Source organism: Nycticebus coucang, chromosome 12 (assembly GCF_027406575.1).
Source record: "Nycticebus coucang isolate mNycCou1 chromosome 12, mNycCou1.pri, whole genome shotgun sequence".
Taxonomy (NCBI): Eukaryota; Metazoa; Chordata; class Mammalia; order Primates; family Lorisidae; genus Nycticebus; species Nycticebus coucang.
This window is the reverse complement of record NC_069791.1, coordinates 25,470,315-25,488,792: the sequence shown is the minus strand read 5'-3', so window position 1 is coordinate 25,488,792 and position 18,478 is coordinate 25,470,315. Positions and strand designations below refer to the sequence as shown.

The window sequence follows — 18,478 nt, the reverse complement described above, 5'->3', positions numbered from 1 at the left end:
CTTGGTTCTCTACTTTAAGCAAAGATTTATCACATATTTAAGGTCCTGTTTATAACTAATTTGGGGCTACCGCAGACAAGTAAAGAGATACTGTATGTGAGATTCTAATCTCTGAGTATCATGTTTCATATTATAACTGGAAATCAAAGGAAGTAGCTCTAAGGACCTAAGCCAATGTTAGAATGCATACTAGAATACTTGGTGATTTCTTAAGGACTAAAAAGATGAAAATGCTCTCTAGATAGAATATGATTACTGACATATTTTTAGTCTATATGGAAATGTAACCAGATGATAGTAAGGATAAAAAATATCACAGGATACATACTAACTATTCCAAGGCCTCATTTCCAGGAGCGGCATCACCACTTTTAATTGGTTTACTAATGAGAAACCCATACATTAAGTGACCTTCTCCAATTAGCTAGCTGTATGTTTGAAATCAAATAGTTTTAAGGCTAAAAGTACACTGGGTTATGTTATCTTTAAATTTTGTCCTATCTAAGATTAATGCAACAGTTTCTAAGGCAGTAGCTCAGCTAACATCTAACACAATCGTGTATGTAACTTTAAATAAAACTGCCCTTGCCTCAACCAATCCAGACCTACTAAATAGAAAGCTACAGAGGTGGGAATACAGCTATCTTTTAAAAATCTTCCACAAGTAATCTTGCGGCTTATTGTATATTTTAAAAACTAAAGTTCCATGGTACAGAACTTTGAAACGATTCAAAATGATTTCTTAAAGTTTCACTCTATGGTGTTATTTCCGATTTTCAGATATGCCTGATTATTTAGTCTAATACTAGGAACTCACCAAAACGTCAGTGAGGAGGAAAAAAGTAATCAAGATTGTCTAAGAAAATAAAATCACTTAATACCTGTAGACACCATAAATCTATCCTTACATTAAGCCACAACATCGGTAAGTGGTGTGACAGACTCATACAGAATTTGTTTAAATGAACTGATCTTAATGACGGCAAAAAAATGGTTTGTATTGAATAGATCAGCGCTAAGCAACCCGTTGCTGTGTTTCTGTACAAGGGCTGTTGAAGGTACTACTCACCACATTCCTAACAGCAGGAAACATTTATCTACAGTCTCAGTAACTGCAATAGTTATACTTTTCTACAACTGATCATTGTTGACTGCCAATATAAATCACAGCTTTCTTTCATTTTCCTCTTTATGCAGACAGAGAGGCCCACCTCCACCCAGTGTTCTGAACTTCATGGTAATTATTTTGTGAACTCAACTCTCTCCTGATGACATAATAGTCTGCACTTTTGTCTATAAATTTATTTTTTTGTTCTATTTTTATTTGCCTTATTCCATTTCTGAACAATGCAAATAAATGGACAGATAGACAACATTTTTTTAAGTAATACATATTTACTTCTAGAAAATAAAATTCTAGAAAATTCACTATCTGGTTTCATGACTACTGGTAAGTTGCACACAAGTTGGGCGGCACCTGTGGCTCAAAGGGGGAGGGTGCAGGCCCCATATGCCGGAGGTGGCGGCTTCAAACTCAGCCCTGGCAAAAAAAAAAAAAAAGTTGCACACAAGTCAAACCCATAAGTCTCAGAATTACACCCTGTAATTGCCACTACTTTGCTACTTTAGCACCTGTCAACATAGATGATGAAAATAATCTTATGATTGTGCGCATTTCATAGAATAGAAAGCATGCGTTAGCACATGCAGTGTGAGTAGTCTTTACAATTAAATCATCACCTAAGCTGCCGAAATTTCTAACTGACTACTAATCCATTTAATGGCACAGACCACCCTAAAATGCCCTTTGTCTTACTTGGGAAGAGGAAGCATTTGCTGCAAATGTTGACAGGTTAATTACAGATTCCTTTTAGTTCTCTTACTAGTAGAACATCTCAAACTTTCAAAAATCAAACCGTACTTTATTATTTGGATTTCTTTTTCTGCTGTGGCCTGCCTGTAAATAGGAATTCGGATGCTGTCTTTGGCCAGCAATCTTTATTTAGCCCTCTAGCCCCTAGAATGGAACCTGGGAGATCAGGACACACCTTCGGGCAGCATATCTTTGTCACAAAACCCAAAGACTTTATTTGATGGGAAGTACAAAAATATCTTCAGGCCCTAAGAAAGGGTGATTATTTAAAATAAACACCAAGCGGGGCATGGTAGGGCTCACACCTATAACCCTAGCACGGTGGCTGCGGTGGGTGGATCACCTGAGCTCTGGAGTTCAACACCATCCTAAGCAAGAGCAAGACAGCACTGAGGTTGGTGCCCATAGTCACAGCGACTCAGGAGGCTCAGGCAAGAGGATCACTGGAGCCCAAGATTTGAGGTTGCTTTGAGCTATAATGACGCCACAGCTCTCCGGGACAACAGTGTGAGTTTCTGTCTCAAATTAATTAATTAATTAAAATAAAATAAATACCATAGTCTTGAAATGCAACAGGCTAACTAATAAAGGGAAAGAACTGAAGACAGGGTCAGTGGAACCAGAGATGGAAAGAACCCTAAAGGATGTCCTGCCCAGTGAGCACTCACACTGTCTTCACACTGGTACAACATCTATAGTAGGCGGTAGAGAGTTTACATGCACTGGTTAACTTAACCCTCAGAACATCCCCTAAAGGGCATGTTATTATCTCCATTTTGCAGAGAAGGACCTTGTTCCAGGTCACGTGATGAGCTAAGTGGAAGAATCAGATCTTACACCAGACAGTGAGATTCAAAGCTCAAGTCTGAAGGCCCAAATTATTGACTGATCATCATAGGTGAGGGTGGGTTCTGGAACCAGTGGGTTAAGTTTGGACATCTCACTTAACCTTTCTGGGGCTGCGATTCCTTATCTAAAAAATGGGAAGAATAACAGTAACTCCTTCCTAGGGGTTGAGAGGATGCAGTGAGGTAACAGAGTAAAGCATGTAAAGTCGTGCCTAGCGTACACAGGCAGTCGGTATTGTTGTGCCTAGATCATGGGGTACCCCTCATAAATCACCCGAAAACCAAGTCCGATTCAAAAGCAAGAGGCATTTTATTCACAAACCCAGATTTGGGCTTCTCCTTCCTGTCTCACCAGGAGGGCTGAGAAGCGCAGTCTACCGAGGGAAGAGCAGTTTTAAGGATACAGAAAAGAAAAGGGGAGGAGGGATGGGACTTAGGGACCTAAACAATGTTTGAGTTGGGCTGATTGCTTAGAGTAAAGATTTACTACTATTGGGGCCATTATGGTTGGGGGCAGACACACTGGAGCCGGGGTGGGGGAGGAAGCAGGCTGCTTATCACCTTTGGTATGCAAGCAGGTTGCCTATCACCTTTGGTATGCAGCTGCAGCTGCAAATTGAAGGCTGCGGGGCAAAGTGGGTCAGTGAAGGCTGTGAGACAAAAGGAAGTTAGTTTTAACAAAATGGAGTTAGCTTGGTCTTTTCAGTATCAGCAATCATTATTGTTATTATCATCTCTGGTTAGGCATCCCATCTCTTTCAATTCAGATCCAAATGTAGGTGCTGGGATTCTAAGGATGCATATAAATAAACAGAATAGGGTTCCTTGCTATGAAGGAAGCGGTACACAAACCCTACTCACCAACACATGCAATCAAATAAAAAGCTTCAAAATAACATGGAAGGGTCATAACAAAGCTATGACCTACTCACCAACACATGCAATCAAATAAAAAGCTTCAAAATAACATGGAAGGGTCATAACAAAGCTATATGTGGGGTTCTAATTTGTGATGCTGACAATGGTTAGAAGGTAGCTAGGAAAGTGTGGGCAGACAATTCTTCAAAGAATAACATGAGCTAGAAAATATGAAATGGGGACAGATGCGGTGGCTCATGTCTGTAATCCCAGCACTCTGGGAGGCTGAGGCAGGTGGATTGCCTGAGCTCAGGAGTTCGAGACCAGCCTGAATAAGAGTGAGACCTTGTCTCTACTAAAAATAGAAAAAACCATCCAGGTGTTGTGGACATCTATAGTTCCAGCTACTGAACTATAAGAGGCTGAAGCAAGAAAACTGCCTGAGACCAAGAGATTGAGGTTGCTATGAGCTATGACCCCACGGCACTCTACCGTGACAGATTGAGACTCTGTCTCAAAAAAAAAAAAAATGGAAATGACATGGAATTTTCTCAGAGATCATAGAAAGTATGAGGTAGAATAGATGTGGAGATGAGAAGGAAGTGACAGAGAGAGCCCACATCATGAAATCAGGGTGCCTGTTGAATACTGGATCTGTGCTGGGCTCTGTGCTAAGCACTTTGCAGACCTGTAGTGAAGGAAAGTACTACCAAATCCAAAAGGGGGGGGGAGGAACCAGCCATGTAACAATACCTCTCGCCCCCTACCATGAGAATGTGACCTTTTGTAACTGTTCCAGGAGATAGCCCTGAGCTGAAGCAGATAAAAGGGCTAAGCAAATGTTTAACTGTTAATCTTCTCTTAAGACAGTTAAGTAATGAACCAGAGTTCTTCTTATCTAAAAAGCCCCTGCTATGTCTGCTACCCCTCCCTACTTTGTGGTAAAAGCCCCTGCCATGTCTGCTACCCCTCCCTACTTTGTGGTTTTTGCCTTTATAAGCTTGTAAAACCTGCTGTTCGGGGCTTAACTCCTCTGCTCCTGAGAGAGTTACGAGCTAAGCCCCAGCATGCTGGAATAAAACCCTCTTGCTGATTGCATCAAGTGCCGTCTCTTGCGGTTGACTGGGGTCGTCGTAGTCCCGGACAGAGTGGGGGTCTTGTCCCAAGTCTTTCAGTAGGAGAGACAAGCTGTCTGTCTGCATGGAGCTTAGGATCTGCTGGCCAAGTGTGATGGGTGTCATCAAAGGGGAAGTGTGGAACCTGAGCTGTAGCAAAGGACTGGCCCAGCCTGAGGAGACAGAGGGGCCCTGGATGAAGGAGTCATATTTAGGCTGAGATCTGGTGAATGAGGAAGCAAGACAGGGGTTGGGGGAAGGAAAGCAAGGCAGAAGGGAGAGCTGGGAGGTCTTTCAGACTGTCAGACCAGCTTAGACGAGGGCCCACAGGCAGGATGAAAAGAGGAGATACTTTTGGAAAGTATGGGCAGGCACTGACCAAACTACTAAGGAGGCTAAATTAAGGACATGGTACTCAGAAGCCTTCAAATAGAGTCAAAGAGGAAAGGGCACACTCAGATTTCACATTTTGGAATATGGAAAACTGTATGGAAACAAGTACAGTGGTGGCAGTGGAGGCTGAATGAAATGGAGAGATCTGAAAATCATGTATTCAGTATTTAGGCTAAGGAGAATTTGAATGGGACATAAGGGGTGAAGAGGGGATGGTGTTCAGATCTCTAGAATGAGCAACTAGGAGCATGTTGGGCACTCTGCAGGAAGATACGGAATACTAGAGAAAAAAGCAAGTGTGAATGGAGGACAGTAAGGTCAAGTTATGGACTGAGTCAAGGTGCTCTGTGAAATACACAGCTCAGTAGGTGTGCTCAGATACAGATTGTTCACATGTAGCTGCTCCCACCCTCCCTCTCTCCCCCTACCCACTAAAGGTTTTTGCCAGGCCAAACCTCTGACCTCCCTCATCTTCAAGGGAGGATTTGGTCTTTGTCAGACTAGTTCTTGAGCTCTTAGCCTGCTAGGCCAAAAAAAAAAGAGAGAGAGAAAAAAAAGAGTCATGGGCAAACGACCTGGTTTGTGGGGAAAAGTTTAAATGACAAAAAGGTGGGAAAGAGTTGGGAGTGAAATGCCCAGGGTCATTCTGGAGAAAATGGGAGCCTGTAATAAAGGGATTCAGCCTGGACTGGGGAGGCAGATTACAGAGATCTTAAGAGACAGTGCTCAGTTATAACCTACATGCTAGTATACTCTTCAGAAGATGCTAGTATATTCCTCAAGAGACACAAGTTAAGAGCAGCGCTGCTTTCCAACTGCTTTTAGCTTCTGGACTCTTTATTTCTTTAATTGGGGCTTCAAATTAAGACTGAGCGTTGTGAAGCTGGGAATTGGAGAAGTATCTGGAGCTCAAAAGGTGCTTCTATGTGGACAATACACATAACTTGAAACTATGGGAATGGATAAGACCCATCATAAATGGAATATGAAAAGAAAGCTTACAATAGAATTCTGGAAAATTCTAACACTTAAGGCACTAGGGGAAGGGAGAGGGGAACGGAGAAGAAAGATGACCATAAAGCATGTACCTTACCCTTGAACACTATGTCATTTCTAAAGTCTTATGTTATCATGTAAAAATCATTCTATCAATAGGTAGGCAAGACAAGGTATCATTCATTATCCCCCTATAAATGGTAAACAAACCCCAGTCCCGGGACAAACAGAAATTTTCAGAAAGACACATGGCAAGTTAACGTCCGAGTGGGTCTCAAGAGATTTGGGTCCTCTGACCTTTGTAATATGCCATCCAAGGACCAAATGCCATGCCTCCATCTAGAACAGGATCCTTTGGAAATGTCTCAGACATGTTTTGACTCCATTAGTTTGGCTAGCACACATAAATTTTTAGGGGCAGAAGAATCTCCCTCCCCTGCCCATACTGCCTGCCATGAGTCTTACCACTTAGTGTGTCAGGTTAAAGAGTGTACACCAAAGGTAAGAAAAATGAGAACCAAATATATAATCACGTCAATTTGAGCTAGGTAAGTTTAAACCCATACAACTGCTTTATGAAACTGGGAAAGAAGTAGGATTCACACTCCATCGACATCTGCCCAATCAGACCTGGTTAACTCACCTTATTAATAAAAGCAACCTACGCAAACCATAATGTATGAATTTCTAAACACGAAGCCCACTTTTGAAAGGCTATGTAACCCCCAAATCTCCCTTCCACTTTGGGAAAAAGAATGTAATTTTGTTCCTAGACAAAGTTCACTGTTCTAACGAAGGACAGTCAAGTAAAACTGCCTAACTTCAGGGGCTGTTTTAAATCTCTATTATGTACTTGTAGAACTCAACCCTCGAGTTAAAAAAACCACAGAAACATTAAAATAAATGAGCAAGAACACCCATTTATCTCCTAACATCTGTTGTGAAGAAAGACAATATTATCAAGGCTAACATTTGCGTTCCGGTATTTTAACCTGAAGATGTTATATGAGAGTCCCAAAATTAAGAGGTGCTTCGCTAATGGATGTAATGAATGTGAGTTAGTTTAAGAGAGTTTTATGAAGAGATTTTGATTTCTTCCCTACCCCACTCACTAGCTAAATAAATGTCTGATAAAGAGAATACAAATTCCTAAGAGTCCACACTAAATTATGAGTTGAACTTAACGTAAGGAAGGTGTTAGTGTCAGTTCCAGTTAACAGCTTGTTAAACGTGACCACAAAGATCCACGTCAGTATTATTTCCTACTATTTTTTAACAGTTCAATTTCTTAGGAAATTTCTTACGTGATTATAAGACATCAAAGAAGAGTATGATCATGCCTGGCCTGAGGAGCTGCACCAGAAAACTACACCTCAGCCACCGTGGCACAACTGAATTCCCATGCCACCGTGCTGCCAAGGTGATTCACCACTGAAACAGCACAAAACACTCTTGAGAACCGAAGTTGGCTTTCAAACACTGCTGGAAGCCCTTTGAAAGGCTTGAGTCAGAAGTATAAATAATTTCATATCCAAATAGCATTAGAAAATCCTGTTGCGATGGGTAAATACCCATGAATCACAGCTGTCTCTCAGCATGATAAGCCAGGCACCGACTAATTAGCTTCTCAGAAGCCCACGAAAATACCTTTTAATAATAATGCTTCTTCAACAAGAAGGATTGTGATGTCCTAATTTCATTCTGTAAATTCATGTTTTATCATCTCTAAAGAAAGAATTTTAATGAAAAGAAATGGCATCAGTCAAAGGAAACGGTCTCCTCGCTGTAGTTGTGTGGGCTTGGCTATCTCACCCAGGGTCAGTATGTTTGCATTCCGCTAAATAATCAATTATGCTAAATAATCAACTATCTCCATTCACCAGGTTGTTAACAACTTAGACTTTGGCTTCTATTTTTTTTTTTTTTTCTAGTAAGTCTTAAGATACTCAGAAAAGATTGCTGGGCAACTTCCAAGAGCACTAAGCCCCAAAATGCCTATAACGGAAGAGTCAGTTTATGAGGAAGATTATCTCTCTGGGGATAACTAGCAAAGTGAATAGTCTACAGTCTTACAGAGCTCTGAGTGAAGTACCACACACATGTCATCAGGCTTTCCACTTAGAGCAGCCTCTCATGGTCTAAAATGATCTCTCTCGTTAGATTACTGGAGGGTGTTCTTTCAACCTACCCACGTCCTTTTGTCACTGGTACCATCTCAGTAGAATCTGTATCACACCTCTTCCTCAAAGCTGGACTACAAGCTTGTTAATGGACTGATATTTCACATTATTTTCTGTATTATAACGTGCCTACGTGCCAAGCCTAGACCTGGGCAAGGAGTTAAGCATTTAAGTTTCTGGTTAGTGCTACAGAATGCACATACAAAATGCTATTCTTTTAAATTAGTGTTAACTGGTTTCAAACTAAAAATGAGATTCATTAGAGAAAATTTGGTAACTACAGATAAGAAGGTGAATAAAAATTGCTTCCAATTACCCACAATCACTGTGTTTTTTTTTAAATAACCTTTTTAATTTTAGAATAGTTTCAGTTAAACAGACAAACTGTGGCGACAGTATATAGAATTCCCAGAAGCCCCATCTTTACTCCCCTCCTCCAGACACTGTCTAAATTTGGTTATAATTGTCAGTATTTTTCCATAAGTCTGTAGCTTTCTTTCACTATACTGCAAACATTTTCCTTCTCTTTAAAATATTCTATCCCAAAAGGGGATCACAAAGTTCTTACGTAAGTTAGGTAGGTACCATAAAGACAGGAAGCCAACCAGATTTAAGATACTAAGTATTAAGCTGCTTGCATAAAAACCAAAGTGCAACACTCACTCCACAGACCAAACAAACAAACAAAAACTCAGCCAAACCAAACTCATCCCTATAGAGCCACATACAAAAGACACGGGTTTGGCACCCTTGTAGTATAAAATCATTTTAAGTAATAGTATAATAGTCCAATATTCAGATACAAATAATTTATGTAACCATTCTTTTCTCGCTCCACCTTTAAGTCTTACATACATATAGGAATGGGAAGGGGGTACCTTTCAGCTACCAGAAGTTCTATTACGTGGGAAGAATATGAATTAAAGGCTCCCACCCTTGTGGAAGGCTGTACCTTTCAGAAATCAGAAGTTCAGTTTTTTAGGATGAATATTCATGAATTAAATTAACTTATGGTAAGTCTCAAAGAATAAGAGCGTCGCAAAAAGAAGTGTTCTTGCGACACATGGATAAAAAGGCCGGAAAAAGAAAAACACGGAGAAGGGGAAGTATTTCTTGCTGGAAAGAGATGGCAAATAATGACATTAATAGACATGCAATAAATTTCCTAAAAGAGAGTTTGAGAAGTTGTATATAGTATATATGCAAGTCTAAGGCTAAGTAACTGTCCGAATTGGTACAAAAGCAGAAGTAGTATGCATTTACACCTGACAAATGGAAAGCACCAAGGTTAATAAGAAATCAATATGTGTTCCCCAGGGCAGTGAATTTAGCAAGCAGGAGCATTAGTAGTGCTCTGTCATATTTAACTCTATGTGACATCTAGATGCAAATGTTCTAAGAACAACAGGCAACGTGGACCTGAATAGGAGCAAAAATGGCTATCGATTACCTGACTACAGGTCACAAGAGAACAGATGTCAGTGAAATGAAAAGGAATATGTACCAATAAGATAAGCCCAGGATAAGAATTTAGTGGTACAAATATTCATGCAATAGTTATAAAGGGCTAAGGAATGAAATAAAATAAAAGAATGAAATAAGGAAATATTAGCAGCCAAAATAATAAATGAACACAGCCCCCAAAGTTGTTTTTTGTTTTTTTTTAACTGTTCTTCAACATAAGATCTGGGCTTACCTAAAACAGCAGGAACAGAGAGCCAAAAGGAGAGGATTGGCTTAAATAAAAAGACAATAAATTAGAATTAAACAGGGAAAAGGGTAGGGCAAGGAAGGATTACAAGAACAGTAAAAATTCAACAGCAGAATACTTAAATAACATAAGTAAACAGCCTACTGGAGGCAGTAAGAATGGAAATGGAGCTGTGTGAAATTTGAATCAGGAAGCATGAAACATCAATGTGAGATGTTCTCGACAAATGAAAGCAAAAAATAATCAAAATATAATGATAAAAGACATTGTTGATAAACTATTCTAAGAGAAATAGGGTAGGTGCTAACAGCTTGAAACATCTGGGGAAATTTTCTGATTTGTAAGGTTAAGAAAAATTGATTTAAAAACATTTTCATGGATAGGGCAGGCAGGAAAAAAAACAGCCCACGCACAAAAAAAATAAAAAGCAGAGGTTAGAAAATGCCATAGAGCAACAACTGCAGATATTAGAAGAGAAAATGTTGTCACTCAAATATTTTATAACTTGACAAGTTGTCTTTCAGGTGTGAGGACATAAAAGCCGTTTTCAGATAGGAAAAATCGCAAAAGATAGAATATACCAATTTGGAAACAACCTCTAAACCAATCCTAACGTTGACAACAATTTTAAGAACCAGGAAGTTCCAGTATAAAGGCCCAGAGGAGCTGCCTCTCCCTCACTCTGGACCACTGAAACCCAGCGACTGCCCATAGATTTTCTTGACTTGCCTGATAACCACTTTAAAGCACCGACTGGCTTTTTTCTATTCTAGCATTTGGTATCAATGTCTGAACATTATTAGGAAATTCAGGAAACTCTGCAGGAACACAATGCCTGAATAATTATTAAACAACCATTTCTACATATTTTTTTTTAGTGTTCAAAGAGGCAAAAATTCATAGAGTAACATAATGTTCATCTTAATTATCAAAGTTCTCTATTAATGACTTCCTGTGTCTCTGAAACTTAGGCCTTTGAGTTCTTTTTATGTAGTAAAAAGCATAAAAGCCACCCACCAACAGATTTTATCTGCCTCGACCTCTTCCCATATTATCTTTCCATCCTGGGCATATGAATGTCCCCACGCTGCTCACGCTTAAAAATCAACTCACGTGGTAGTAAAATCTTAACCACATAAAAATAGCAAACAGGCAAATTTTCAAGATGGATAAACAATTCGCAGATAACATAATTTCCCAGGCTCTTTACTGATAATCCATGAGAATCTAACTAATCTTTTTAAATATCTGAGGAAAAACACAGTCAAGTTAGCTTACACTGTCTCTTATTACTCTAAGATTAGGAATTACTTTCTACATGTACACTTTTTGCCTTTGATCTTCCAACATACTTTTGAAATAGAAGACAGACAAGTTTGTTAAAAAGTAATGAAAATTAGAATAGCCACCCTAAAAAAAAATGAAATAAAAAGTCTGCTTTCAGGAGCTCTAGCTTTGCATTATCTGGTTTTCATACAAGTAGATGGCACTAACGGTAAGAGAACGGAATGGAAAAGAGAGGGAAGCTGGTGAAGTTCCCCTACCCATACAACCCAAACTATTTCTTTTTTTTTGTTTTTGTAGAGACAGAGTCTCACTTTACTGCCCTGGGTAGAGTGCCATGGCGTCACACAGCTCACAGCAACCTTCAACTCCTGGTCTTAGGTGATTCTCTTGCCTCAGCCTCCCGAGCAGCCGGGACTACAGGCGCCCGCCACAACGCCTGACTATTTTTTTGTTGTTGCAGTTTGGCCGAGGCTGGGTTTGAACCCACCACCCTCGGCATATGGGGCCGGCGCCCTACTCACTGAGCCACAGGCACTGCCGAACCGAAAGTATTTCAACAGACGTAACTGACTTCCTATTTTGTTCTTCAGTGTACTGGGCTTGTGTACATAACTCCAAGACTGGTTAGCTGCTTCTCTGAAATGGTAAGCACTAATCATAGTAAAACACTTTACAACATTGGAATACACTGCTTTCTCCTATAGTGTTGAAACAGATGATATGACTGCAGGATATTTATGAAGGGTGATAAGCAAAATGCCATAACTCAGACTCAATAAAATTCTGAGAAGCAGATTCCATGGGATAAGACAAATACTACATGACCAAGCCAGATGACCATGAAAGGGGCAGTATCGTCCCTCTTAAGCTGGCTCTAGAATAAGCTGATTGAAATGAACCTGTGGCTTGGAAACCATCTTTTCCCTCTTCACTGTCCTTGTAGATCTCGTGGCAGAGCTGGCTCAGTCAACAGAGCCTAACTTTGGCAACATTACTGGGGAGGAGCTCTGGCCTTATCACGTTTCTACTCCAGCAGCTTCCAGACACTGACGTAGCCAGAATAGAAGCAGTGATTCCCTTTGACAAAGGATGAGGTGAAGTGACTTTTAGCTCTACCGCTAGTCATCCATTAATGACTTAGTTGCAAAAATACTGAGCTCGCTGTCTCATCCTTTTGGATTGGATTTTATAAAAGCTCCATCGACAAGTATGCTAATGGAATATCCAGTAGCTTTCATTTATAGAAGTCAATGTCCTATCCAGAGGACTCAGAGTAGGTAGAAAATTGGATGACAGGTTAAAGCAGATAAAATATATGGACATGAAGCCCAGCCCTCTGGAACGTCTAACCCAGTGGCTTCAAGGTGGTGTTCCCAGGACCCCCCTTTGGGTAATGTGCTAAAGCGGCTTGCAGACCTCTGGGAAACCATCTACTGATTGACTGTGTGTGCAGGACGTCACAAAGCATGCTGATGAAGTAATACACGTGAGGTAGGGGCCGGGGTGTGGGGCTTCCACGCAGGTGCTGTGCTCCAGACATGACCTTCGCTCAGCTATCGGGAAGTTCTCTGAACCCTGGAACCCTGTCTCCTTTCATGGAGATGTCTGGACAGGCCTGACTGAAGCATGGCCACCTGTGTGGAAATGAGCCTGGACAACAAGGGCATGACTAACACTGACAGATGGGGTGGGAGACCCAGCGAGGCCTGTCTGTCCAGATTGTTGTGCAGCACTCCTTTCGCCAAGATACGGGGCAAGAGCCTCTGGAATGAGGGTCACAACCCCTGATGGAAGATTAGAGTCTTCTCTTGGGCAAGTGAAAGGAGGGCAGAAGATGATCAGGGATTCTGCCTCCTGAGGCCAGCTTCTGAGGCTGAAAAGCACCACAACAATTTAACAAAAATCTGTTAACAAGGGCTGTAGAAGTTAGAAGCCAGGAACCATGGATGAAAACTTACCTCTATATACAGACATACAGACAGATGTGGAAGGATGATTACTAGATGACGGATCAGTAACAGGTGGAAGATATTCAGTTAATAGTGGGTAAGTAATAAAGGGCAGATATGTAGCTAAGGATTGTTTACAGGTGTATTCTTCATTTTCAACAGCTTAACTTTAACTTGATAAAAACTGTTTAAATGGGTAGCATTAAAGGCAGAAACTGAAAAACTTCCTTTTTTTCCATTTGTCTTGGAAAGTTGAAAAGAATCCCCCAAATCCTAGGCGATTTCTTTTCTTTAGGTATGTCCCAACGTTAAGACTATGTTTATCTTCATATTCATGGGAAGGAATCAGAGAGCAGAAAAGAAAGGAAAATTTCCATGGACATCTTTTTTTTTTTTTTTTTAAGTAGGAAGCCAGAAATAACCACTTTATTGTGGCCACCTACTCTTCTAATTACTATTAAAATTTCTCCATTAAGTCATAGCTGGGTTCTCATCATTAACAATGAAACCCAGAGATAGTAAAATGGTATCTTCATTGTACAATCAGCCTAGGTTTCTAGTCCAAGAGAAAAAAAAATTTTTTTTTCTATCAAGAACAAGGGTAAAAATTCCTAATAAGGACATTCTAAAAGGTAATAGTCCCAAATGAGCAGTGGAAGAATAAAGATGCAGAAAGAAATCAACAATATAAAACATTATGAGAGCTATACATGTAACAAATACATTCATACCCCCTTAATATTTTGAAATTTTAAAAAAGAAGTGAATAGTATGGTGGTAAATGGGCAGGAAACTACTTTTTAAAAAAAATATTAACAGTATTTTGTGGTGTACAACTGCAAACTGAAGGAAAAAAATCAAAATACATGGTAACAATAGAACTAAAGTTCGAACAAGGTTAAAGAAAGTTAATGTGCTTTAAGTTGCTTATATTATTCAGAAGGAGGATAAAGATATTATGTAACTTTAGATTGTTATGTTAAATATGCACGAGTAAAATGCGGTAACTACTAAAAAAAATTATGCAAAAAAATGTAACTCCAAACTAGTGGAGAGCAAGTAGTATGGGAAAAATAAAAACACACATATATACACATCGCACAGCTATATATACAGGGGGATTCAAAAGGCAAAAAGGAGAGAAAAGGTAGCATAGGTAGGATGGGGGGGAAACGGCAACATGAAATAGCAGGTACATATAAACGGATCAAGTGTACCAAGTAAAAAGAAGGAGGAGAGGCCTGATAAAATCTGTACTTTGCATTTGTCCAGGAAATATTGGATGAAAGGATAAGAACAAAGGATAAAATACATAAACAGGAAAAAGCAAGCTAAGACAGCAACATTCATCCACACAACATAAAGATTAAAGCACAAACATTACTAAAGACCAAGAAGGTCATTTGATAATGATAAAGAGTTTAATTTGGCTCAAGGAGTAGGGCGCTGGCCCCATATGCCGGAGGTGGTGGGTTCAAACCCGGCCCTGGCCAAAAAAAAACTGCAACAACACTCTGTCTCAAAACAATATAAATAAAAGTTTAATTTGCCAGGAAGATATCATAGTTACACTTCATGACCTCATAACATGATTTCAAAATAAATAGGGTAAAAGTTCACAGAAATACAAGAAATAGACAAGTCCATAAGCAGAATGGGAGACAGTAACACATCTAAATCAATAATAGATTTAGGAAACAAAAGTTCAATAGAAAATCGATAAAAGTCAACATACATCTACTTTAGAAACCCTACATACAATAAGTAAAAAATATACAATGTTTTCAAGCACGCAAAGAGTTATAAACACTGACTATCTGCTGGTCCATAAAAGTCCTTAATATATATCTAAAGAGATTACGAGTTCTAACCTCAAGACAATTACACAAGAAATTTTTTTTTTAATTATAACTAACTAAAACAAACGAACCATATACTTGAGAAGTCACATAATTCATGGAACCCAAAAGAAGACATCTTGAAAATTTCAATTTTTTAAATGAATAAAGTCTTTATATGGAAAATTTTGGTCTTAATTTTTATATTAGTTAATATGAGGCACCGAAAATAAATCATCTGAGTCCACTGGGAGAAGTTAAGGGAAAAAAAGAGAATTATTTCTACGAAAAAGAACATACTAATGAAACAGAAGGCAAACATACAAGAGAGGACTGAAAAGGCAAAGACTGATAAGAGAGAAAGTCTAAATAATCAATATCAAAAATGAAAGAAGAGGTCGTAGCTGCAAAAATGAGAGACGTGAAAGAGATAAGAGGCCACCATGGACAACTTTATTCCCATGAATTTGAAAACTTACATAAAATGGACATACTCATAAAAAAAAAAAATCAGGAAGAAAAAGAAAATGTAATAGTCCTGTAACCATTAATGAAATTGGATTAAGGGTCAGAAAATATTCTCATAAGGAAAACTTCCAGTCCAGATAGCTTATTTAATTAGTTCCACCAAATGTTTAAGAAACAAATAATTCTGTTCTTACACAAACTGTTCTACAATATTAGAAAAGGGCAGTATTTCCCAAATACTTTTATGGGCTAAAATAGCCTCTGTGTGCCCTGCTGGGAGATAATTCTCCCTGGGTCTCTTGTACCTTTTTGAATATCTTAACAAATAGGGACTGCCTGACCTTTATTCCATACTATATTCTCAAGGATGTTAGTATAGCAAACAGGCTTGTAAGATAAGGGTGTGGTCCCCCTCTAGAACAAAGGGCAGTTTTGAATGCAGCCTTGAAGATAAAGATAGCATCCCCAGCTAAACAAAATGCAGGTGTGCATACTGCGCATTAAAAGGTTTTTTCTATGGGATCCTTTGCCATATCACGATCCACTGTGAGTACAAATGTCAGCTGGGTGAGAACTGAGTCTCAGGGAACAGGTGCAGAACACTCATTCTCTGTATTGCTATTGCTGTGCACAATAAAATGCCCATCTCTGACCACAAATCTTGTGTATTCTACCAGGATCCATGCGTGAAACTATAGCAAGTTAATCTGCTAGCTGTTATGGAGAATACAATCTCAGAATCTTCACAGATCTCAACATGTCCAGACCTAACAGATTGGAACAGCATAAGGCTATAAGGAGCAGCTGAAGAAAAGTCTCTAGCCAACTCAATCCAGCAATCCACCAGTATATAAAAATGCATCATGAGGGCAGAGCTCAGAGGAGTAGGGCGCTGGCCCCATATGCCAAAGGTGGCAGGTTCAAACCCAGCCCCGGCCAAAAACTGCAAAAAAAAAAAAAAAATGCATCATGATATCTTAGTACACAAGATTACACTCAAAACACAATATTAATTAATATATTTACTAAGAGATTAAAAAAAGAAGTACTATGCTTATATATAGAAAATGTTAGCTAAAATTCAACATCCATTCATGATTTAAAAAGAAACTAAAAATAAATGAGAATATTAAAATATAAAAGATATCTATCTATCTAAGCAATCCAAAACAAATATCACATTTAACAAGGAGATAACTAAAGCATTTCATCTGGTATTGGAGCAAGTCAAGGGTGCCTATTATTCCTATATATATCTAAAACCAGAAGTTATAACTAGTGCTGTAGGACAAAAAAAATATGCATATGTCTGGAAGGAAAAAAATTAATCATTATTCCCAGATAATATAATTGTATATTATTAAATCAAAAAATATTATGAATATATTGAAATGTAATGAGTTCATCCATGTCAATTTTTTAAAAAGAGCACAAAAAAATCTATGCTACATCTACATACTAGCAACAACATGAAAATAAAATTCAAAGACATACCAGTAATAACAGTATAAAAATATGAAGTACCAACATCAAGTATAAAAAAAATCATAAAATTTTTATTTTGTAACATTAAAGACTACCTAAATATTGAGAGATATACCATATTTGTAGACTAGAAAAGCAAAAACTATGAGACATTATTACAGACGACCTTTGGCAGGTTCTGCATCAACCATGGGGGTGCAGACCACGCATGGATCAAAATATTTTTTTTGAAATGCAACAAAGAAGACTACCGAGTTTCAAAAATACAGTATGACAATTTACATTGCATTAGATGTTGTAAGTAATGTACCCTGTTTCGCCGAAAATAAGACATTCTCCGAAAATAAGACCTACTTACAGGAAAGATAAGATGTCCCCTGAAAATAAGACCTAGAGCATCTTTTTTTTTTTTTTTTTTTTAGAGACAGAGTCTCACTTTATGGCCCTCGGTAGAGTGCCATGGCATCACACAGCTCACAGCAATCTCCAACTCCTGGGCTTAAGCTATTCTCTTGCCTCAGCCTCCCTAGTAGCTGGGACTAAGACCTAGCACATCTTTGGGAGCACACCTTAAAATAACACACTGTCTTATTTTTGGGGAAACAGGGTAGAGATGATTTAAAGCATAATGGAGGATATGAACAGGTATATGCAAACAGTAAACCATTTTATGTAAGGATTTAAATATCCATGGATTTTGGTATCCATGGGAATGGGATCCTAAAACCAACTCCGCACAGATACCAAGGGATGACTATACTTTCCATTGATATAGAGATTTAATATAACTCACATCAAAACGCCAGTAAAGACTGTAAGATTTAAAGGAAGACTTATTGAGGCTTATAAAAATGCTATTTATAATTATTATAATTAACACAACATCCACAAAAAGAAAGACCAAAAGAACAGAATAGAAAGCCCAGAATATATCAGCACTTGATATGCAGCAGCAAAGGTATTATAGCTCACAGGGACCTTTTAATAGTGTTCAGACAACTGGGTACCTAGGTGTAAAAAAAAAAAAATTGAACACCTATCTCCTATATATAAAAATCAATGGCAGTTTGAGCATGGTGGCTCACACCTATAATCCTAGCACTCAGGAAGGCAGAGGCGGGTAGATTGCTTGAGCTCAGGAGTTTTTGACCAGCCTGAGCAAGTGCCAAGACCCAGTCGCTAAAAAATAGCGGGCCACTGTGGGGGACGCCAGTAGTCCCAGATACTTGGCAGCCTGAGGCAAGAGGATCGCTTGTGCCCAAGAGTTTGAGGTTGCTGTGAGCTATGACACCACTGCACTCTACAGAGGGTGACAAAGTGGGACTGTCTTTAAAAAAAAAAAAAGCAATGGCAGGTGGGTTGAAGAAAGACATACAAAAAGGAAACCTGTAAGATTTTGAGAGGCCATTTTTTGGTGATTAGAAAATGTGTAAGCTTTCAATTTAATCTACCCCAGCTGATGATAGAGGCTAGCACC

At 38.9% G+C, this 18,478-nt stretch overlaps 1 protein-coding gene across 1 annotated transcript in view; it reads right to left on the bottom strand.

The window, feature by feature from the left end:
• The window catches only part of SLC2A13 (solute carrier family 2 member 13), a 361,921-nt gene that overhangs the window by 294,422 nt on the left and 49,021 nt on the right, over positions 1–18,478 (bottom strand). The window lies entirely within an intron of this gene.